The sequence below is a fragment of the Pteropus alecto genome, unplaced genomic scaffold (genome assembly GCF_000325575.1).
Source record: "Pteropus alecto unplaced genomic scaffold, ASM32557v1 scaffold287, whole genome shotgun sequence".
Taxonomy (NCBI): Eukaryota; Metazoa; Chordata; class Mammalia; order Chiroptera; family Pteropodidae; genus Pteropus; species Pteropus alecto.
The window spans coordinates 712,810-737,154 of NW_006439718.1; the positions used below are offsets into that span (position 1 = coordinate 712,810).

Below are 24,345 nucleotides of genomic sequence, written 5' to 3' on the forward strand. Positions count from 1 at the left end.
TTTATGATGATATGTCTTTCTATCTAAGAATATGGAAAACTTTACCTTTTCATTTGTTCATGTCTCTTTTTGGATTCCTAATAGCAATTTAAAGGTTTTTTTGCTATTAATTTTATATATTTAAGTTTTTTTAATTTGTTTATCTTGCTGTTAGAAATAACATCTTCCATTTTGTCTTCTACCTGGTTGTATATAAGAAATTTGTTTATTTTGCATATTAATTAATATTTGTATATTAAATAATCCCCTTTTTAAATTCTGTTATTGTTTATAATAGTTCTGTAGTTGTTTTTTTTTTATTTTTCAGGTATAAATTGTGCCATTCTTTTTTTACTTACTCTAATTTTACCTCCCCTCTGCCAACTTTTACACCTCTAGTTTTTTCTCTTATTACTTGGTTGCAGTGACTATTTAAACATCTTCGTTTTCCTCTGCAATGTGTAAAACAAGAACCAAAATATCTGTGTACCTGCTTAATAAAGAATCTAAATAATAAGTTATATCTGGGAGGGATTGGGGGAATAATTAGAGTAATGTGAAGTTTTCTTTCTAATATTAATGTAAATAAACTTGAATTATGGTTTTCAAAATGTCAAATAGACAAGTTAGTGATCATTTAACAGTGACTGCAGAATTAGTAATTAACTTCTTTTGTCTCTTAGTTGGTAATACATACAGGTTGCTTTCTACGTGCATAGCACCCAGAGGCAATTTACAGAAATATAACTTAGTCTTCTGCCTGGAAGCATATAATTAAGGTAGAGTGTCAACCCATATAGAAGTGAAAAGTGAATGAATTTGGACAGTAAGGACTTATGCTTAGAAAAATGGTCTTGGCAAAAATCTGCAAGTCAAGAAAGCATAGTGGTAGGTGAAGGAATAGAGGGAGTGAGTTTAGTTTGTGTGTTGGGTTTGAGGTAGCTCATCCTTATGAAATTACGTGGTTTTGGGCTGAGATTTAGGGATCTCATTGTTTAGTGGAGATTTCATAGTCTATTTTCTATTTCTTTCCTCTCATCCTAGTCCCCCCAAAATCTGAGGCATTTACTACTCATGACTCACAGATTGTCAAATAAGCTAGAACTAAATCAGAACCAACGGGAAACAAGAATCCAGACTATCCTAATAATATAATAGCTAATGCTTATTAAACGCTTATCGTGTAAGCACTGTTCTAGTGTTTTAAATATGTTAAATGGTTTAAACATCACACAACAACACTGTGATATAGGCAGTTATGCTGGTATTCCCGTTTTGATAGGTGAACAAGTAGGCAGAGAGAGGTAATGTGGGAAATTGTTGGTGATCTTGATGAGTTTTATTAAAACGGAGAAAAAGAAACTAAACTGAAGTCCGTTAAAAAACATCAAATGAAAATTCTTTTTATTTTTCAATTAGAGATGACATTCAAATTAATTTCAGGAATACAGCATAGTGGTGAATGAAAAATCGTTTTAAAAAAGGAATGAGAAACAAGCAAATCCAGACACTGTATGTAGACAACTTTTGTAAGATTAGCTGTGACTGGAACAAAGAAGTGGGTTGGTAGGTAAAGAAAATGTGGAGTCCAGCCAGCAAAAAAGAGAATATAGAATATGCAAGAAAGGAGATGGAAATCACAAGTAGAGAAATTGGCCTTTGTTAGAGAGATGTCTTCCATCAAGTAGGAGGAAACACAGAAATATACGCCCTTGCAAGGAAGTTCGGTGGTTGGAAGATGAAAGATTATCCTCCTGGCTTTCATCTTTTCTTGTGGTTTTTGTTTTCTCAATGACGTATCATATTGATATGGGCAGAGGGAGATGGGAGTGTGGGAATTTGAAGCAGTTTGCCAGGAAATACTGATTATTAATTTCAGGTTTGAAGTATTTAAGGTGATATCAGCCAGCCTGGTTTTGTGATTTTTTATTTTTATTTTTTGCCCCAGCATTATTTACCTGGTTAGATATAAGCACAGATAAGGCAGATAGTTGGATTTCTCTGAGGTGAAGTTTTGCCAGGTGTATCAGAGTTCTTCAGAGAAACAAAGCCAGTAGGAGATATAGAAAGAAATTTCAGGGAATTTGCTTACATAATTATGGGGGCTGACAAGATGAAACTCCGTAGGGCAGGCTTGTAGGAAAATCTTGGGCAAGAGCTGATGCTGCAGTCTTGAAGCAGCATTTCCTCTTCCTCAGGGAAACCTCAGTTTTGCTCTTAAGACCTTTCAACTGATTGGATGAGGTTCACCCACATTATTAATGATAATCTTCTTTACTTAAAGTCAACTGATAGTGGATATTAACCACATCTACAAAATACCTTCACAGCAGCACTTAGATTACTGTTTGATTAACAGAACTGTAGGCCAGCCAAGTTGACACACAAAACTACATCAATATAAAAGAAGAAAATGGGACAAGGGAAATGAGGGTGTTTTAAGGGGAATGTTCAGAGTGGTGGTGATGAATCATGAAGTCTAACAAGATGATGAACAAGAAAGGAAGTAAGGATAGATAGTAAGGAAGTGGTAGCATCACTGTATTGGAAATTTCATTTAGAATTATAAGTGAGAGGTTGCATGGGATGAAGTAAAATAAGAGTTGAATGTCGTGGTCAGAGTGGAATTCTTAAAATAGAGATTTGACAGGTTATAATAGTTTCTGGTGATGATAATACCCAGGATGGCCTTGGGAGTGGGCTGCTGAGGTGGAATTGAGAGAAATGTTTATGGAAATGAAGAGGCCAATGAATTAAAGAGACCGAAGTATTCAAGAGATCAGTCAGTGTACATGAATGGTGAAGTCAGCAAATGGTGAGATGAGTCAGGGTACTTACTGTGAACCAGTTGTTAATATCCTCAATCAATGAAGGAGAATTGGAGGAAGGGACGTAGTATAATCAGCTAAGTTTGCTTGTCATGAATTAGGAATTTCAGAAGACCTAGTAAAGGGTTTAAGAAAGATGAAGACTTGGGTAAAATGGAAGATATACACGGTAGTGTGGCAATGAGAACTTGGAGAATGATAGATGACCAAGAAAAGATGGACTTTTTCTGGGATGTGAGATGTGATGGAATTAGACCTGATAACAGGAGAAGATGGGCATTGGTTCTGCTAGAGGACTCTATGGCTTTGTTTTTCAAATTGCCAGTCATGATCCGTTAGTGGATTGTAGAATGAATTTAGTGTTGCATTTTTAAATGAAACAAAATAGAAAATATCAGAGTATATCATAAGTAATAAGGGTCTAAGAATTTTTTAACAGCTTTATTGAAATTTTATTTACATACAATTTCACTTCACCTATTTAGTATATTCGTGGCATAATGCAACCTACACCTAATTTTAAAACATTTTATCACTCCAGGAAGAAACTCCATACTCATTAGCAGTCACTGCCCATTCTTGCGCTCATGCGCGCGTGCACACACACACACACCTCCATTCGCACCAGCCCACCACCAATCTGTGTTCCATCTCTGCAGATTTGCCTATTCCTGGTATTTCATATAAATGGAATCATACAGTATATAATGTTTTGTGACTGGCCTATTTCCTTTAGCATAATGTTTTTAAGGTTCATTCATCATGTAGCATGTATCAGTACTTCATTCCTTTTAATAATATTCCATTATATCATTCTTTTTATGGTTAAATATTCCATTGTATAGATATATCACATTTTATTTATTCACTCTTCAGTTGATGGGCATTTGGCTATAAGAAGTAATACTGTCACGAATATCCGTGCACATGTTTTTGTGATACATATTTTCAGTTGTCTTGAATATATAACCAGGGTTGGAATTGCTGATCATATGGGTAATTCCATGATTAACATTTTGAGGAACTGCCAAGTTGTTTTTCAGAGCGGCTGCACCATTTTATGTTCACAGCCAACAAAGTACAAAGGTTCCAATTGCTCCACATCCTGACAGTGCTTGTTATTGTTTGTCTTTTGATATAGCCTTCTTAACGTATATGAAGTGGTATCTCATTGTGGTTTTGAGTCTCATTTCTCTAATGTCTGATGTTGTTGATCATCTTTTTCAAGTGCTTTGTATATCTTGGAGGAAATGCTTATTCTTATCCTATGCCTATTTTAAAATTTGGGTTATTTCTCTTTTATTAAGTTGTGTTTTTTGTATAGTCTAGATACAAGTCCCTCTTCAGACATGTGATTTGCAAATATTTTTTGCTATTTCTGGGATGTCTTTTCAGTTTCTATGGTGGTATCATTCACAACACAAAAGGTTTTAATTTTAGTGAAATTCATTTTATGTATTTGTTGTTGTTTGTACTTTTGGTGTTGTATCTAAGAAACCATTGTCTAACTCAAGGATGTGAAAGTGACTCCTGTGTTTTCTTTTAAGAGTTTTATAATTTTAGCTCTTACATTTAGGTCTGCAATTTATTTGAGTTCATTTTTGTTGTGTGTATGGTGTGAGGAAGGGATCTGACTTCATTATTTTACATATGGATATGCAGTTGTCCTAGCACTATTTTTTGAAAATACTTTGCTTTTTTTTTTTTTTTAATCGAACTGTCTTGTCATTCTTATTTTAAAAAGAAGGGAGATTCTGGACTCCCAATTCTATTCCATAATCTTAATGACTGTCTTTATGCCAGTCACCTTGTCTTGATTACTGTAACAGCTAAGAATTGTCTTTGAAATTTGTGTTTCAATTAAATTAACTGTATTTATGTATAGATACACACAAAGGTATGTATGTAGTGGGTTGTGATGTAAAATGCTTGAAAACCTGTGATTCGAGCTACAGTGGCTACCTACTACAGTTGCCACTCTCTTGTGGTGACTTAAAGGGGTGTATTCCCTCTTGGGGAAAGTAACAGTAGGCAGGTTAGATCAGATGACCGATTTTTAAAAATTACTGGGGTGACATTGGTTAATAAAATCCAGTAGGTTTCAAGTGTTCAGTAATACATCATACATATATTGCATTGTGTGTTTACCACCCAAAGTTATATTTCCTTTCATCAACCTAATATTTGGCCCCCTTTACCCCTCTCTACCTCCCACATGCTTCCTCTGGTAACCACTAATCCACTGTGCATGACCATGAGTCTCTATTTGTTTGTCATGTTTGTTGCTTTTCCTTTTATATCTCGCATATGAGTGAAATCATATGGTTCTCAACTATTTCTGTCTGACTTATTTTGTTTAGCATGATAATCTCAAGATCTATCCATGTTGTCGCAAATGGCAGTATTTCATCTTATGGCTAAGTAATATTCCATTGTATGTACCACGTCGTCTTTATCCAGTCATCTATTGAAGGACACTTTGGTTGTTTCCATGTCTTGGCCACCGTGAAGAATTCTTTTTGGATGTGTGTGTACCTAAGAGGGAAGTAAGGAGAGCTTGGCATAGCTGTAGGAATTCCTAAAGAATCAGTCAGAGGTGAATTTAAGCATAAGGAAATGAAGTATGATTTGAAAATTCGAAATTAGCACAGTTTTATACTAGGCTATTTCTTTAGTGACTCACAATTAAAGAACATTTAAAAAATATTTTAAGCATGTCTGTATTGGATAACTTCATTATTTTGATCTTCTACTTTTCTATAAACTTTTGTGTCACTTAATTTTTTATTATGTTGTCTTGGTCTCATATACCTGGATATGTTTTATTAAAACATTTTTAATGAAAAATTATAATGATAATTTAAGTTTTGGGAATGATGTTTTCCCCTGCCAGAAAGGATTTTTTTTACTTTTGGTAGTAGGTTAGCTAGTGGCTCTAGCATGTTAGATCATCTTAATCCATTCAGAGATGGAAATGTTTCAAAGCTGGGCTCTAGAATCTGCAAAGGCTTATTTTATTTTCTTCTAGGGATAGTGACCCTTTAGAGTCCCAACGTAAAACCAGGGGTTACTAGTTCCTCCATTGTCCTTCTCCCATACTTTGTTGAGTCTTTACCTCCAATATTTAAAACTCACCCCCAGCCTTGTAGATCTGTGAAAAGTTCAACTCAGCTTCTCAACCACCTTTATGGAATTGACAGATGCACCTGGGAAAAAGGGCCCCAGATGCCTGCCTCATATCTGAGGATTTCCTTACTTTCTAAGATGTTAACCTCCATTCTTTTTTCACTGTCTTGCTAGCACTCCGATGCCTTCAAAGAGATATCTCATTTTTCCTACGGGAAGGGCGTGTCCAGTGTTCCTCATTCCTCTCAGTAAGAAAGTTGATCCTTATTTCCTAGTTCACCATTAAGCCTTTTGTTTGATGTTTTAGCATCTATTAATGAGCCTTGTTTAAATTAGTTATTTCGTTTGGCCTGCAAAATGATGCTCTTCTAACCCTATCCTTTTTTTGATCTATTGGCCAACTTCCCTCCATTACAGAGACCTTTCTCATGTCAACTGAAATTAAACTACAGGTTTTCCTAAAAAAGATGAGTTAAATGTTTATTTTCTTTTGATATATCAGCTCTTTAACTCTGAAAAACTCAACTTTGAAATCTGAAGGCAATTTCAACTCTTAAAATTGGTTACTAGTCATCTCCAGTACTGGCAAATAACTATTTATCTCTCTTTCGGTGTCACAGATTTTTTTTTTTTTTTCAGCGTTTTTATAATATCAGTCACTATTTCTCCACTGTGGTTTCCTCATTTTTAGACTACGGTTAAAGATTTTTGGGAAAAAGATCACAAGGTAAAGTGCCATATTCATTACATCATATCAAGAGTACCTACTATTTACATAATTTATGACTGTTGATGTTGACTTTGATCACCTGGCTTAGGTAGTTTTTGTCAGATTTCACTACTATAAAGTTATTCCCCCTGCCCAGCCTTTCCCTGCTGTACTCTAATTTAGAAGCAGTCACTATGCAGCCTGCACTTAAGTAGTAAGAAGTTATGCTCTTCCCCTTTGATAGTGAAGAACATAAATTATTCAGAATCCTTATGCAAGAGAGATTTGTCTCTTCTCCCATTTATTAATTTTTCAGTTAATGTCAGTATAGATTCATGGGTATTTATTTTATACTTGGGATTATAATCCAATACTATATTTTGTTGCTCAACTTTTCCACCTTTGGCCTTTTGAGAGATCTTTCAATTGGTTCCTGTGCCCCTTTTGAGAGACATACTTCTGTCAAAGTAGGTGTTTTTTGTGTCAGTTTTTGAGGACTTCCTTACTCTCTGATATAACAAGTTCATCTTGTATATTTATTTTCTGGCCCAGTCCTGGAGTCAGCCATTTTCCAAAGAGCCCTATTTCCTGTTTTTGGAGAATGGTGTTAGAAACCAAGATCTGGGTGCTAGTTGTGCTTGTTGCTACTGAGATGTAGTTTCTTTTAGGCATTCTCAACAGCAAAGAAATGAATGTGTATATATTAGCACATATATATAAATATGTGTCTGTACATATGTCTATAAATATTTCTGTGTGTAACCATCTGTGTCTATATTAAGCTAAATGTTAGTTAACTGTCTTCACTTCTAATTCATTACCATGGGGATCATTCTGGCATCCTCTCCTTACTGATCAGTAAATTTCCTCCAACAGTGAAAACTTGCCTTCCACCATACGCCATCCATTTACTCAATACCAATGTGTATATATGTATAGCAGTATCAGAATTATCTAAATGGACATAACTGTATCAACTAGGAATTTTTTTGGTCACTTCTTTGGGAATTTTTACATATGTAATCATGACAGCTGCAAACAAAAACAGTTTTTCTTCTTTCACAATCTGTATACCTTTTATTTTCTCTTGTCTTACTGAAGTAGTTAGAACTTCCAGTATGATATTGAATAGGAGTGGTGAGAGGGTTGTTTTTCAAATACTTTCCTTGTTCCTGAACTTATAGGAAAAGTATCAAGTTTCTCATCATTAAGTATAATGTTAACTGTAGGAGGGTTTTTTTGTAGATGTACTTTATCAAATTGAGATTCCTCTTTATTCCTAGTTTTATGAGAGTTTTCATAATGATGGATTTTGTCAAATACTTTTTCTTCTTCCATTGATACAATAATCACATGATTTATCTTTAGACTTTAGAACCATCCCTTGCATACCTGAAATAGATCCCTCCTTGGCTGTGGTATAGAATTCTTTTTACACATTATTGGATTTAATTGCTAATATTTTGATGGTGTTCATATCTGTTCATAAGAGATATGATTATGTAGTTTTCTTGTATTGTCTTTATCTGATTTTGGTATTAAGATAATGCTGCCCTCATAGAATGAGAGAGTGTTTCTTCTGCTTATTTTCTGGAAAAGATTATATATATATTTTCCCCTTAAGTGTTGGGTAGAATTCACCAGTGAAAGCATTTGGGCTTGGTGCTTTCAGTTTGGAAAGGTTAATAACTATTGATTAAGATTTTTAAAATAGATATAGGCCTATTCAGATTATTTCTTTTTGTGTGAATTTTGGTAAAATGTCTTTCACAGAATTGGTCTGTTTCATCTCAGTTATCAAACTTGTAGGTGCAGATTTTTCTTCATAATCCTGTATTCTTTTAACGTACTTGTAATCAGTATGATGACCCCTCTTTCACACTCCTTTCATTTTTTTATATTGGTAATTTATCTTTTTTCCTTGCTTAGTCTAGCTAGAGGTTTATCAATTTATATTTTCAAAAAAAGTTTTTGTTTCCATTGATTATTTTTCTCTTATTTTCCTGTTTTCAATTTCATTGACTTCTCTAATTCTTCTTTTAATTTTTTCTGCTTTCTCTAGGTATCATTATTCTATTCTTTTGATGCTCAAATTGTCCCAGGTTTGGTCAGTGGGGATTTCTTGAGGTGACCGCTCTGTCATTTTGATCTGATCTGGTTGGTCATTGAGTGTTTTCTTGCTTTCTGGCAGAATAAGATGTCTGTATTTCAACTTGTACTTACCCTGCCTCAACCTGGAAAACTCCATTTCTTTAGGAAATTGGTTTCAGTCTCAATTTTACATGATTATTCATTTCTTTCATTCAAACTTTGAACAAATTTGCTACACAGCATCATCCCTTTCGCTTTCCTTTCTTAGTCTACAGAACAACTGAGACTTCCTGTCCATGGTAGTATTGAATATCTACCTCTTTATTTCAAAAACATAACATTTTTCTGTTCAGGTTACATAGGTATAATGACACTTTAAGTTATATATAGCCAAACTTTTCTATGGAGTCCCTGAAAGTGATTTGTACTTTAGCAGTTTGGACTCCTGCTATGTTACAAGATAATTCACCACCATGTTGCTATATAAGAAGCTAGAAAATTGAGTGTGCAGTATTTTGAATTATCTGATTTAGCTTTTCTACATTTCTACAATTTTTTTTATTGTTTGTTTTTAAAGTGTTTGAACTTTAACTTTCAGGGTTTTTCTTTTTCTTTAACAAATATTTACTATGTGCCAGCACTTTACAAACATCAACACAGCTAATCTTTGTAACTACCTTGTAGGTAGATTTATTATTCTACCCTCTCTTCCATTTTATGGATGGGGAAAGTTAAGTAAATTTCTCAGATTGATGGGGCCAGAATCTGAATCCAGACAATCTCCTTCAGAGTCTGAGTTTTAACCCCTGCTTTTTTACTCCCTCTCCCCTGCTGGTTAAGTGGAAGAGTTGTTTGTGATTTTACATCATGTTCTCCCCTTGTCTTTATGTTAATTACAGCATAATGGGTACCACTTGTACTACCATAATGCCTTGGTGTGGCATTGCAGACACCCATTATTAAAGTGATAGAATTTTGAGATCCCTAATGGAGAATTCAGAGCTTGCATTTCATTGCTCTTAGTGATTGGCCCTTTGCTGGAGCTCTTTTTGGCTAAGAGATACATTTTCATGAATAATGGTAATCTCCAAAAAGATTGAAGTCTCTTTTTTAAAAAAAGTTTATTAAATCCATTTAGAGTATGAACTTTAAAATACTGTATTCTGTGATAAGATGAAAGGAGATTAAGTGAAACCACTTTGTAAGCTACAGAGAACTAAATATTTGTAACAAGTATATTTGTGTACATAGTTCCTGCTGGCACTGTATAAGAAGGATCATTATTTTGTAAGAAGAACATATTTTACTGGAAGTCCTAGATTCTTGGATCGGAATTATAAATTCCAGTTCTTTGATATGTTAACATGGAGTCCACTACCTCCTATTTCCTTGTGTAATTTTCTCCTTGTTCTCTGCCTCCTTGTAGTTACTAAGACATGGTTCCCTAAGGTCAGGGCACACTCCCTTTGAAAAGGATATTAACCAGTGCTAATGAAAGGAAGACAGTAACAGGGAGCATTTTTCCATTTATTTTTTAAAAATTAAATGCAAATACATATACATAGAACATTGAAGGAAAATAAAGATAAAAACTACCCATAATCTTGCTAACAGTATTTCAATGTATTTCTTTCCATATGTTTTGGGCATGTGTGAGAGAAAATATATATAGTTAGACACACGGGCTCACATATACATGTATATGTTTATAGGGAATCCAAAAGTAGTATTAGCATACATGAATAGCAGACAAGAGTAGTGATAACTGCTTTAATTGGATTGGGGGTAAAAAACTAAAAAAAATTGATTTTGCTTAAAAGATATCTGTTGCTTAGAAGAGTAAGAATTTTTATAAAATAAGAGGAGATTTGAAACATTGGTCTTTGTACCTTAGTCTGCTAATTACCATCTGTTAACTTTCTTCTAACTGGAAAATATAGGAATAGGGTTTGAAGTCAAAACTTTTTATAGTAATACTAAGATGTTATTTGCCTTTTCCATACTTGTTCTCAAGAGTTTTACAGAGGCCACATGACCTGACCTGTGATGTGGCCACAGAGTGACTGCAGAAACAAGTAAGGGAATCCAGCTGTCTGAAATTAAGCCAGACAGGAAAGGGATTTGTGAAAATGGACAAGAGGGGTACTCTTCTCACTGGAGTTAAAAGAAAATTGTTTTCCATCAAAATGCTAGTTATATTAACATGTGGTAGGTTTGTTATTTTTAAGCCTAAAATTTTTTAAATGCTCCGTTTTAATGTCTGATATAGCAAATAATGATATAATCCATGTAAATAAAAGTTCTTTGGAAAGCTTCAATAACTTTGAAGAATATAAGGGATCCTGAGACCAAAACATTTAAGATCTGTTACATTATGTAATATCAAAACATCATATGTTATCACTGCCTTTCTTATCATAAAAATCTTGGGAAACTGCCAAGGCTCACAGGGACAGATACAAATTTTCCAAATTTTTAATTTTCACTTGATAGTTTGTCAGTCATTCTTTCAAGTAAAAATGGTTTTCCATGAAAAGTAGCTCACAACTCAAATAGTCACATCGGTGCTTTTCCTTCAGACGACCATTATTTTTCATATACAGCAGAAGTGCTTATGTGTACTTCCCATGTCATTGTACAGATAATTTGGATATTCATATTTTGAATAATATGAATATTATTAACCTCTGGAAATACATCAAAATTCAACAATTTAACTGCAATGTGAAATCCAAAATCATATAAGTAAATTTTTCATTCTCTCTTATATTTAAATCCGTTGGTCTATTTTACATTTAAATCATCTTTTGTCCATACAATGATCATTGACAAATACTGGTTCAGTAAGGTCTGCAGATCTTTTAAGTGTTGTTATGTTTCATTGCCATAGTGTGGTATGAGGGCTTATAGGACCATTGCCAAAACCTCATCTGTGTCATGTATTTGAGTGTCAAAATGTATACAATTAATAATTTGGGGGAAAATCAGTAAAATTGTTATCTATAACCAGACGGATCAGTATAAAAAGAGAGAAGCCACAAATTATATCTAGAGTGAAGGAGAGACATCACAACATATCCTGTAAACTAGAGGAGTATCATTAAAAAGTGTATACCAATAATTAACAACTTAGATAAAATGGACAAATTTTTTAAAAATATATGTATTACCCAGACTGACACAGTGAGAAAGCTGTGTATTTATTAGAGAAATTGAATTTGTAATGGGAAACTTTCCCACAGGCTCGGTGGTCTCACAGGGGAACACTAATTCAATGGGAACATAACTTCTACAGTAATGATTCTCACACTTTTTAGTCTTGGAGTGTCTTTACATTCTTAAAAATTATTGAGAATCTCAAACAGATTCTCCTTTTGTGGGCTATAGTTATCAAAAATTGCCTTATTAGAAATTAAAATTAAGAACTTTAAAAGATATCAGCTTACTTACAAAACAATAAATAGTTCAAGTTAACATAACTTTTTAATGAAAAATAACTATTTTCTGAAAGAAAAAATAATATATCTTGTTTCACAGGTCTCTTAACCTCTGGAAAACTGCATTTCTGAGAGAATAAAAAAGCAAATGATATGTGTTTCTGGATTGACATTTTGTCTTTCAGCACTGTAAAGCTTAGTTTCCATTGTCTCTGACACACACAGTTTCAAAAGCAAAGTCTGTGGTGATTTATTTCACTATTTCTGAATGAGTTCTGGAAATTGTTCATCTTATAGCTCCCTGGAAGTTGTCCTTTGCTTAAGACTTGTGGAGTTTTACCTTATGCATATGTAAATTAGTATTCAGCCAAAGACTTAAGAGGGCCCTTATGCTGATTTCTGGAGCTCTTTCCCTTGAGTAAGCTCTCTCCTTTTCTACTCTGCCCTCAAGATTCCAGTCACCTTCATCTTCCTGATCTGGTTCCTCAATTCAGTGAAGCTGTTATATTCTGTTTGTTGTAGCCCTTTCTGCACAGTGGTCTGGAAGGGGTCCTCAGGCAGTTATATGGTTTACCTAATTTGTTTTCTTTTTAAGGGATTGACAACCTGATCTCTTTGTACTGTATCTGATAACAGTATCATATTTTCTCCACTTTGTAGTTACTGGAAGAGGATAAATCTGATCCCAGTACTCCATCATACCAGAAGCAGAAGTCAGCTATATTTGTATTTTTAAAGTTGCTCAGAGAACTATTGTTTTAAAAGAATTGAATACTATTTAAAATATGATACGTAATACTGGACAATGAAAATTTTCCCTTAGTTTAAGAAAACCTAATTTGCTGTGTCTGGGTTAAAACATATTAATAGCCTCAGTAACTAAATGTAAAAAAGTAAAGGAAGAAAGCTTAGGTGACTTCCAGGACACTCATACTTTGTAACAGATTTCATTCTTTATTTGTTCAGTTGACATTATTTAGTGCTTCCTATATTCCAGGCACTATGCTTAGGCATTCAGGATACAGCATGAATTAAAGAAGAATCCCTTGCCTTCTTAGCATACATACTCTAGTGGATAAGAGAATTAATCACAAAAATAAGTGAACAGTTAGAACTCTGATAAATGCAATGGAGAAGAATGTGGTGTCATGAAAGTGTATAAGGATACCCAGTTTAGATTGGAGAGTTGGGAAAAGCTCTCCTGAGGAGTTGGCAACTGAGCTGAAACTTGAGATTTGAAGGATGAGCAGGAATTTAGTAAAGAGAGGAAATTAGGTTGAGTAGAACATGTGCAGAGCTGTCTAGGCTGAGAGAAAGCATATGCAGAAGCTATCATGAGAAGGCCTTACACATTTCATGAGCCTGAGGGAAGGCTAATGTAATGGTTGGAGAATAGAGTACCTTTTTTTCTGAGACAAGAAACACTATAAGAGGGCTAGGTTTAGTTTTTGAAGATGTTGAATTGGAGATGCCTTTGGAACATCCAAATGGAAATATCATTTAGGCCATTTGGGTTTGAAATCAATGAGAGATTAGAGTTGAAAGTACACATTTGGATTTATTTTATTGAGGTGGTAATTGCTGTGGATGTGGGTGAAATTAACCAGAGCAAAAGAATATAGAAAGAGAAGGGAAGTTCCTCTTTTTAATGTCTATGTAGAGAGGATGATGAATCATTAAAGAAGCCGAAGAAGAACTGATTACAGCAAACCAGGACAGTGAATTGTTAAAGAAGTCACAGGGTATTTGTTTCCTATGACTGCTTTAACAAATTACCACAGATTTAGTAGATTGAACCAACAGAAATATATGTTCTCTCATAGTTCTAGAGGTGAGAAGTCTGAAATAAGTAGGACTATGAGTCTGGAATCAAAATGTTAGCAGTGCTGTACTCCCTCCAGAGGCTCTTCCAACTTTGAATGGTTGCCCATTCCTTGACTTGTGGCCACCGGTACTTTCAACCAAATGGTTGTGAAGTCAAGGTGAGAGGGGACTCCACAACCCATCCTGTAAGGTTTGATAATTTGGTAGAAACGGCTCACAGAACTCAGAAAAGCACCTTATGTACTATTACTGGTTTGTTACAAAGGATGCAACTCAGCAACAGCTAGGGGGAAGAGATGCATAGGACAAGGCATACAAGAGATGTACAGAGCTTCTTTGCCCTCTGGAGTCACACTACTCTCCCAGCACCTTGATGTGTTCACCAACCTGGAAGCTGTCTGAAGCTCATCATTTAGGGGTTTTTTATGGAGGTGCCATTGTGTAAGCACATTTTATTAAGTCATTGGACATTGATGATTAGCTCAGTCTTCAGTCAGTCTTCCCTCCCTGGATGTCAGGGGTAGGGCTGAAAGTTCCAGCCCTCTAATCTTGGCATTGATCTTTCTGGCAGCCAGCACCCATCCTGAAGCTACCTATGGACCCCAGCCACCCATCCTCTCATTAGCATACAAAACACTTTTACCACTCCAAACATTCCAAGAGTTTTAGGAACTATATTTAGGAACCAGGAACTAAACCAAATATATATTCCTTTTAGTGTGACGTTCTGTATATAAAATAACGTTCACATATTCCAAGGTTTAGGGCCTGATATCTTTGGGGGAGCATATTTCATCCTACCACACGAGGAAAAAGAATGTTTCAAGGATTTAATTTATCAACTATGTCTGGTAGTTAAATGTGGATTGTAAAGTACAACATAGAAAATATAGTCAATAATATTGTAATAACTATGTATACTGTCGGGGAAACACTTTGTAAGTTATATAAATGTCTAAACCACTATGCTGTCAAACTAATATGATATTGAATGTCAACTGTAATTGAAAAAAAATTAAACGTAGATTGAAAAATATCTCTTTGGTAGTCTTAGAGAGACCTGGTTAATGGAAGCAGAAGCCAGATTAGAGGATGTTAAGGTGTATATAGGGTGTTTGGTAGCTAGAAGTTGTAAGACTTCTTGTTTGATAGCTTCTGTGAGGAGAAGAAAATAACAGGGATTAGAAGTTTGAAGAGATTGGAGAGAATTTGAAATAAATGTTTTAGAGAGTATAAAGTAAAGAGCATTATTATGCTCTCATTTGAGGTTAATCATGAAATGACAGTTAATATCTGTCTGTCCTATTGTGTTACTTTTTCTGTTTGCACTTGTGCATAAGTATGGAGAAAGCAAAGGGCTGAGTTGATCTGGTCTTTGGATTTTGCAAGACAGGAATCTGAGGAGATTAGGGTATTCATAAGAGTATTTTCAATAGTATGGGATTTAGGTTGCCTAAGAAAACAAATGAATATAGTAAAGGGAAGGTAGATGGGGAGAAGGTAGAAAGTTAAGGTACTAGAAAATCATCTGAGATTGAAGAATGCGAGGGTGTTTTATAAGCAAGCTACCAGGAGGAGAGATTGTGGCTAGAGTGGGATACGTGAATTATGTTTTCTGCAAGTGGGTCAGTTTCAAATGATAACTGGCTCCAGGTAGTGACCACGAGAATAGGTGGCTAGGGTTAGGTAGAGAGGTAGATGATTGTATATGATGATATCAAAGAACTGAAAAACCATAGTGTTGGAGAATTTGGTCTCAGGGATGTCGATACCACCCAGGAAGGTAGCAGGGCTTAGGGTAAAGTGGAAGACTTTAGCTAGATGTGACAGTCATCAGTGAGTGAGGAGAGTGACTGGAAAGCTGGTGGATCATAGCACACAAAGAGGGGAGCTGGGTGTTAGAGTTGAGTAAGTTTTAAAAGAGTTTGCGTGTATATGTCTTATAGGAGTTTGTGAAGGATGGTAGCATTGGGGAGTAAGTAAGATACCTATACCATCATTTGAGAGAGCAACATGCAAAGTGTTTTGAGAGAAGACAAGGTTTAATTCAGGACAAAGAAGCAAAGCAAATGCTTAGGAAAAAAAGCATTGAGGATATAGGGGAATTTGGAGCTACAGTTCTAGTAGCTCCTTAGATTTAGGAGGAGTGAGAAGGAGGAGAGACCTTGGTAAAGGTCAAAGGTGTAGAACTCTATAGACATAATGGTGAGGGTTTTTTTTGTTGTTTTTGTTGTTGTTTGTGTGTGCGTATGTGTTTAATAAAATGAGGAATGATAGCCATGATGAATTTTGCCTCATCCTTTTTTTTTGAGATGGTGACCACTAGGCCCCATTCCCAAAATAATTAACTAACTTGACCTGACGTGAAAACTTCAGTTGATTGTGCTCTTAACTTGCCTCACAAGGCAAGTATTGTAGCTTTCTTAGGTTTTTGCCACTAGTGTTTTCAAGAGAAGGCACTAGGGAGCCAGAAGTGAAAGAGGCAGAGTAAATAAGGTGATGCTATACATAAAAATACATGGAAAAAATGTGCTATAAATTTATCATTTATAAATCCAAATTATTTAATTTGCAGGTTTTGTAGTGTTTGAATCCTAAATGGATTACCCAGTGAACATAGCACATTTAGCCAGAATAAAAGGAATGCAAATTAAATAGTTGGCAAAATAGAACAATATCAAAATAAACAAAGATCACATTATATTTCGACTCTAATATGGGTTCTCTCAGTGACCATAGATAATTTAGAGCAACTACAGTTTGTCACCTTTGAAAATTATTGTAAGTAAAATATGGTCCAGATAAAGCTTGGAAAGTTTAGGGTTACAGATTTGAATCTCTATATGCATTTTTTAAAACTGCACAGATTTTGTGAGCTAGTTTTGAATTTACAGATTCTGGTACTATTTATAACTCCCTGTTGCCTTTATTCCTAAAGAGCTACACCCCGTTTAAAACTGTTGCCAGATTGGCCATCTGCTTTTTGTTTCCCACTAGTTAATTAGTTTTTTTTTTATCACGTGTTTAACTAAAGCAATTCTTTTAATTTCTGCTTTGGAAAGTTTAACATCAGCCTACTGTACAGAAACTGATTAAATATCTTGGTGGTGGCCATTGTTAGCATACATTTCTAAACTGGCAGACTGGTAACTAAGATCTCATTGTTGACATATTCTCTAGCCTCATAATCCTGTGAGATTAGTCTTCATGGTTAATTTAAATTCAAAAGATATTTTTAAAATATAAACAAGGCAATGTGGTAAATACTTTGAGAAACTTTAAAAAAATGGTAATAAAAACTTTTCTGCCCTCCAAATGTCTACAGTCCATGGAGAGAGAGCATGTATGTAAATATGCCAAAATCATGTAGTTACAATTGCTGAGACCAGTTAAAATGCTGTAGAAGTTGAGGAATTCTAGGCAAGATTGTGATGTGATCCTGCGTGTCTCTCATTCTATCTTTCACTGTGCCCACTAAAATTCAGATAGAGTCAGAAAACAATATTTAGGTAATGCTTTATAAAAGAAAATCATGTAAAACAAAGTGCTGCAGAAAGGTTAAAAGTTAAAAACAAATTAATGTATGTTTTAAAAAAGGTCATGAAATTGTAAAAGAAACCAATAATATCAAATGTAGTAGAATTGAAGGCATAGAACAATAAACAGAACAAAAAGTATCTTTTTTATTTATAGATCATAGGAGACTTTAACATGCTTTTTTCTGAGAGTAAAGTATGCAGAGAATAAATAAGACAATAGGAAATATTAGAGATTTAGATAAACTTGTCAGAAACTCCCAATTTCATGGCTCGAACCAGCACTTCTGTGAATTACCCAGTTTATTTCCTTATGGTAAATTCTGTCTTAACTACTAGAAGCCTTCTCAGTTTGGCTTGTGAGTCAGCCAGTATACAACCTTGGGTTCTTTGTTATTTTCTGCTAGAAAACCATTATCCTCATTATTTTGTGAAATAAGTAAAATGACCAAGTATTTGTAAAGTTAAGGGAGGGAAAGCATGTGAGTGAAATGAATTAGGAACATTTGAGTCATATTTTTTTAATACACACACAACCCCCCTCAATCCATCACACGCACACACCCATCTCCCTACCAAGTCTAACCTTGAAGAAAATATAAAAATAAACTTAAAAGTGATAGCAATATAGACTTCTGCTTCCAGAAATATGGAATAGATGTACTTTTCCCTATTTCTCCTGCTAAATACAGAAAGAAAGAAAGAAAGAAAGAACGAAAGAAAGAGAGAGAGAGGGAGGAAGGAAGGAAGGAAGGAAGGAAAGGAAAGAAGGAAGGAAGGAAGAAGGAAGGAAGGACCTGCAACCTTATATATAAAACAAACATAAGACTCTGAAAAGTGGAGAGAAGAAGGTAGACTGGCTTAGGACCCCAAATAACATGATGGCAAAAATCCTGCGTTTTCTTATTGCCTTATATATTCTAGAATGAGTGTGGAGAAGCTGGCAACCCAGAAATGTTGGGCACAGACAAAAACCGCAAGAAAAGTCTAATCTAGCCAAGGACCAGGAAATTGATAGCTTAATGAGACAAAACTTTTAAGCAATAACTAACTATAACTAACTACTCCACTCCAGCCAAATACACAAAAATATCACCCTGATTTGCAAAAACCAAGTGAAAATCTACACCTCCTCGTGTAACAAGGCAACCCTGCCCACCACGGTATCAGTGGAGGTGATGTGGGAAGCAGTAACAATGGACTCCTCCCAGCCAGAGAAGTATTAGTGAGGAAGGATCCTGATCTCCCACCTTCACCCAGTTTAACAAGGAGTTTCCTCCTTCCTTTCCCCCTCACCTGTGGTCAGCAAAAACCTAGTGAAGAACCTGCACGTCCACAAACCCTGCCAGGCAGTAATGAGACTGTATTTTTCTTTCCTACCAGAGCAATGTCAGAGGAAGCCTGCTGTAATAGAATATTTAAATAAGATCCAGAGTCTCATAACAAAATACCTCGAGTATTCAGGTTTCAACACAAGTATCTTATATAAAGAACAAGAAAAGTCTCAACTCAAATTAGAGAAGACAATTAATACATGCCAACACCAAGATAACACAGATGTCAAAATAAACTGACAAGGATTTTCAAATAGCCATTAAGAAAATGTTTCAACAAGCAATTACAAACACACTTGAAACAAATGAAAAAAATAAATTCTCAAGAGTCTCAACAATTTCAATCAAATGAACCCATTGCTTAGAAAGCACAAGCTACCACAACTCACACGATATGATTTGGATAATTTGAAAAGCCCTATAACTGTTAAAGACATTAAATTTATAATTTTAAAATGAAAACAAGATTTGAATAGTTTCACAGGATTAGTCTATCAAATGCTTTAAGAATTCACACCATTTCTATACGGTCTCTGCCAGGAAATTCTAGATGAAGAAACCCTTCGTAATTCATTTTATGAAACTAATATTTACCTTACTACCAAGATGAGATAAAGACAATGCAAAAAAGAAAACTATAGACCAATATCCTTCATAACAAAATACAAGTAAATATAATTCAGCAATATTTTAAAAAGTGGACTTTATTCTAGGGATGCAAAGTTGGCTCCATATTTGAAAATAAGTCACTATAATCACCCATATTAACAGGATAATGAAAAATTATATGATTATATCAGTTGTTGCAGAAAAAGCATTCGACAAAGTTGAATACCATTCATTACTAAAATTCTCAGAAAACTAGGAATAGAGGGCTACTTCCTCAACTTGATAAAACACAGTTAATGTCACACTTGATGAAAGAATGAATACTTTCCTCCTATGATTGGGATCAAGGTGGCAAAGATGTTTATTCTCACTACCCTTATTTATCATAATATTTGAGGTTCCAGTCATTGCAATAAGATGAAAAAAAGGCACATAGATTAGAAAGGGCATATAGGGAGAAATGAAAATGTGTCTGTTTGCCTATGACATGATTGTATGTGTATAAAATCCCAAATAATCTGCAAGGAAACCTGTAGAACTAATAAGTGAGTTCATCAAGATGATAGAATACGAGATCAACATGCAAAAATTTATTTATACTCTAGCAGTGAACATGTAGAAACAAAAATCCAGTATCATTTGCAATTGCTCAAAAAAATGAAATATTTAGATATGAACCTAACAAAGCATGTATAGGACATGTATACTGAAAACTGTAAAATGCTGATGAAAGAAATCTAAGACCTAAATCGAGAGACATACTTTATTCATGGATGGGAAGACTCAATATAGAATAGAAGTCTATTTTCCCAAAATGGATATACAAGTTTAACAAATCCCTGTCAGAATCTCAGCAAGATATTTTTGTAGGTATAAAGAACATTATCCTAAAATTTGTATGGGAAGGCAGAGGAATTGGAGTAGCTAAAACATTTTGAAAAAAAATAAGAATAAAGTGGGAAGAATCAGTCTACCCAAGGGCAAGACTTTATTAAATAGTTAGAATAATGAAGACAGTGTGGTATTGGCAGACACATAGACCTGTAAGTCAGTAGACCAGACTAGAACCCCAGAAATATAAGGTCAGTTGGGTTTCGATATAGATGTAAAAGTGAATGGAGGAAGAATAGTCTTTACAACAAATGGTGCTGGCACAGTTGGATATTCGTCAGAAACCAGATGAACCTCAACTTAAACCTCACACCTTATATAAAAATTAACTCAAAATGGATCATAGATTTAAATGTAGAACATATGTCCATAAAACTTTTAAAATAGGAGAAAATCTCTGGGACCTGCGGCTTGGTGAAGAGTTCTTGGACATGACCCCCAAAAGTACAGTTCATATAAGAAAAAAATATCAATAAACTGTCCTTCACCAAAATAAAAACATTTGGGCTGCGAAAGACCCTGTTAAAAGATGAAAAGAGAAGTTACATGCTGACAAAATATTAGCAAACCACGTGGCTGACAAAGGATTCATAATTTAAAAAGATGAAGAAAACTCTTAAAACTCAACAGTTAAAAAGCAGTCCAGTTAGAAAATGGGAAAAAAAATATTCAGAAATATTTTACCGAAGAAGATATATGGCTCTAGCTCACCCAGCTGCAGCTGAAGAAGGTGGATAAGTAAGGATGTCTCTAGACCATGGCTCCTACAAGGCACACTGTGGGCAAACCACCAGTGGTAAAGCACTGAGGAAGCAACTGGCTAAGAAAGCTGCTCATAAGAGTGTGCCCTCTCCTGGAAGAGTGAAGAAACATCATGGTTATAGACCTGATACGGAGGCACTCCATGAAATTAGAGGTTATTAGAAGTCCACTGAACTTCTCTTCCAGCATCTAGTGTGAGAAATTGCTCAGGTTTTCAAAATGGATCTGCACTTCGAGCATGCAACTGTTGGTGCTCTGCAGGAGTCAAGTGAGGTCTATCTGGTTGGCCTTTTTAAAGACACCAACCTGTGTGATATCCATGCCAAACGTGTAACAATTATGCCAGAAGACATCCAGCTGGCATACCGCATATGTGGGGAATGTGCCTACGAATCCACTATGATGAGAAACATTCTTTAAAAAAAAATTTCCTGTTATTGGTAGTTCTGAACATTAGATATTTTTTCCATAGGGTCAATGAGTACCTAAGTATATTATTGCAAGTGGAAAAATAGGGGACAGAAAACAGGTATTGGCATTTTTTTCATTTTCATTTGTGTGTGAATTTTTAATGTAAATGTGGAGATATAAAGCATTAATGTAAGTCAGAATGTTTCAGTGAACAAGTTTCAGCAGTTCAACTTTATAACAATTATAAATAAACCCATTAAATTTTTCTGGACAATGCCAGCATTTGGATTTTTAAAAAACAAATATTCTTGAAATGACAAAATTATAGAAATGGAGAACAGATAACAGGTTAATTGTTACTAGAATTTAAAGGTGGGGTAATGGAGAGGGAGGTGGATGTGACTGTAAAGGAGTAGTCTTTGTGTTGATGGAATGTTCTATATTCACATTGTGATGGGAATTACAGAGGTCTACACGTGTGATAAAGTGATGTACACACATTGTACTAGTGTCAGTTTTCTAGGTTTGATTTTATATTATAGTTCAATAAGGTGTAACCTTTGTGGAAACTGGGTGCGGGATACAGGGCACCTCTGTACTACCTTTGTAACTAACTTCCTATGAATCTATAATTATTTCAAAATAAGATTAAACAGAAACCCTAGCTAAAGCATCAAGTAAAAATCTCAGAAAAAAAAATAAACTGAGTGAAGGCACAGTATCTCTGAGAAGTTACATGTGTAACACTTAAACTGGCTTCATCTGAGGGTGTTTGTGAAACCTGATAAACTTGAATCTTCTTTTCTCAGCCTCAGGAAGCATTGATGAACTTTAGGAAATAAATTCTTTCTGAGGTGATGAGTCTAGTAAGTTATCCGCTTCCCCTTAAAAGCTGAGCCTTAGAGGGCTAAACCCCACCAACCCCACCATCCTTCAAGTATGCAAGGGAAATTGAGTTTCTCTATGCTTCTCAATTTTGAATATATATCAGAATAACCTGGGCTTCTTCAAACGCAGATTGCTAGGTGACATCCCCAGAATTTATGATTCACTAGGTATAGTGTAAGGCCTGAGAGTTTACATTTCTAAAAAGTTCCCAGGTGATGCAAATTTTGCTGGTTGGGGATCATATTTTGAAAACAGTTAATCTAGAATTGTGGATAATCTAGAAAACAGTTAATCTAGATATTGCTGAGAATTTTGAGCAACTAGCTGACGGTCATGTGGTTTGCAATTCGAATTTAACATCACTCAGGTGATATAAAAAATTTTTAAGATAATTTGTATGTATTGTTAAGTGGTAGTGATCATATACTAGCAGTATTTCCAGGTTCTTGGTAGAAGCAAATACAAATTCTCATTGGGATAGAGATGCTATCCCAGGGCTGAAATTTTTTTTCAGAACTAGTATACTAAGTAAGTAGAGCAACTGACAGTCGACAATGAAAACACAAAGAAACTAGGAACCATGAGCAAGAATCAGCAGCAGTCCTGCTAGAAAATAGGAATAATCAGAATTTAAAATAATTGCTTGGTAAATTTAAACAAAAGCATGTTGAAAATATATTTCAAGGTTAAGAAACTATAATTGACCCTTGAACTGCACTGGTCCACTTATATGTGGACTTTTTCATCTTGTAAACAGTATAAACTTGGGGTATCAATCAATACAGTACGATACTGTAAATGCATTTTCTCTTATGATTTTCTTCAGCTTTATTACAAGAATAAGTATATAATTCACATCATATACAAAATATGCTAGTCGGCTCTTCATTATTGGTAACAGTAAGGCTTCTGGTCAGCAGTTGGCTATTAATAGTTAGGTTTTGGGGGAGTCAAAAGTTATACAAATATTTTCAACTGTGTATGAGGTCTGTGCCCCTAACTGACACATTGTTCAAGGGTCAACAGTATAGCCAGGAATATTCAAAAAGGTTTTTTTAATTAGAATTTATAGAACTAAAAATTATACTAACTGAAACTTTAAAAAAAATCTTCAGTGGATGAACTTAACTGCATACTATATAAACTTGAAGAGGAGAATAATGAACTGCAAGATGCATCTGAAGAAATTATCCAGCATGTATATTCAAGAGAAACAGATGAAAATTATGAAAGAGAAGTTGAAATCTAAGTATATCTAAACATTTACTTGAGTGGCCTTTCATAAGAGAAGCTGGTAAATAGACAACAGTTGAAAGATAATGGTTAAAAATTTTCTACAACTCATGAACAGCATTCAGGAATCATAGGAACTCAACTTTGTTAAATAAAAGGAAATCCTCATTTAGCTTTGTTACAATGAAACAGCCAAACACCAAAGACAATGAAACAAATTTAAAATTACCTTTCATGGTGTCACACCAACAAGATGTTGGAATTTAAGTAAAAAGGAAAAACAATCTAGAATTCTACACCAAGGAAAGAAGTAAGAGGACATTCAGACCCTTCAAACAGACAAAAAAAAAAAAAAAATCAGTGCTTGCAATTAGGAAATCTTCACTAAAGGGAATTATAAAGAATGTACTCTAGGCAGAAGGAAAGTGATTCTCAGATGAAAGGCCTGAAATGTAACAAGGGATGAAAAGCACAAAAAGCAAATAGCTTAGTAAACCTAAACTGATTTGTATAAAACAGTGATCAAGTCTCATTGATTTTTATGCCAATAAGTACATATATGTCAAAGAAAGATGAATGACTTTAGTATTCTCAGGTACTTGTTTATGAGGAGATTAAAAATTTGTAAATTAGTCAGCATGTATGTTATAAAACTAGCAAACAAAAGGAATAAAAGGAATAACTTCT

General features: G+C 34.7%; 1 protein-coding gene and 1 pseudogene across 7 annotated transcripts in view; both read left to right on the forward strand.

Annotated features, from left to right (window-relative positions):
- Positions 1-24,345, forward strand: part of MAPK8 (mitogen-activated protein kinase 8) — a 93,607-nt gene that overhangs the window by 8,014 nt on the left and 61,248 nt on the right. The gene's annotated exons all lie outside the window — the stretch shown is intronic.
- On the forward strand, positions 21,006-24,329 carry LOC112483907 (annotated as a pseudogene).